Below are 1,246 nucleotides of genomic sequence, written 5' to 3'. Positions count from 1 at the left end.
AGACCCAGGCCAGCTGGCCTTAGTGAGTTCCCAATAGAACATCCCCATGTCTCAGTGTGTGGGTGCACCCCTTGCGGTCCTGAGTTCCTTGCTCGTGCTCTCTCTCCTTCTGCTCCTGATTTGGACCTTGAGAATTATGTCCGGTGCTCCAATGTTGCCCTTAATTGCCCCAGTATACACCTGTAATGTTAAGCCTTGGGATTGCTGGAAATTAAAGGAGAGTAACTCTTGGAGTTAGAAACGCTGGTTCCCGTTTCTCCCCTCCGGCTGTCGGTGTTAATGTGTTACTCATATATCTTGAAGAAGAGCACTGAACTTTGATTCTGAGATGACCTTAGCCCAAAAATAGCCTCTGAGTGGGATCACCCAGAGCCTGACATACCAGCACATTCCACGCTAACGCTCTACAGGGAGAACTCAGACCTACCTCTTGCATGCAAAAATAGAAAATTATTGACTTGTGTGAATGTGCTCAGAAATAACATTTAAATGCCGTTTCAAATGAACAATGCTCTTAAATTATTTCGGCAAATTGCTGTAATGAATAGAAACCTGAAAAAGTCCTGGAAGGTTCCCTGCATACCTGTCAGAGCCCTTCCTCCGAGCATTGTTTTGGGCTTGTCTGCAAAGTAAATCACAGCGCAGGCTAAAATCTGGCAGTAGTGAATATTTGAAAGCATCTCTATTCTCCGCCCCCTAAATTTTTTCCTTCCTCTCATTGGTCTAATCGTACCGAAGGATTCCAGAGTACATGTCAATCAGAAACAAACAAGTTTACATAGACTCTCTTTAGGGTATATACTAGAAGAAAAGGCATGTTTCATATCCCGTTAACCTAACTTAGTCTTTTAACAAAAATGTTAGAAGTGGGAGCATTTAATCATTTGCAATGGTTATGAGCATATATTTATCTTTGCTCACAAATGATAAATTTCAAACACATAGAACACGCTTTTCGCCTCTTTTGAGGTCCCAGATTCTCCCGTGAGGAAAGAACACATAAAGTGAAGTGCAACCGACATGAAGCTCTCAGCAAAGTTTCTAGTGCACGGCACAGGAACGCTAACTCATTTGTACCAAAATGGTGAGTTAATATCTTTGAGATTACATATCTGATATTAATTATTTTGAAGTTTTGTAACTTAGCGTTACTCACAGAATATTTTAAAGATATGTTTATTCCTTGAGAATTTCATACAACATAGTATGCTCGTTCACCTCCCCTTGCCTAGCTCCTCCTAGATCT

This window comes from Microtus ochrogaster, linkage group LG2 (assembly GCF_000317375.1).
Source record: "Microtus ochrogaster isolate Prairie Vole_2 linkage group LG2, MicOch1.0, whole genome shotgun sequence".
Taxonomy (NCBI): domain Eukaryota; kingdom Metazoa; phylum Chordata; class Mammalia; order Rodentia; family Cricetidae; genus Microtus; species Microtus ochrogaster.
Note: the sequence above shows the minus strand (reverse complement) of the source record.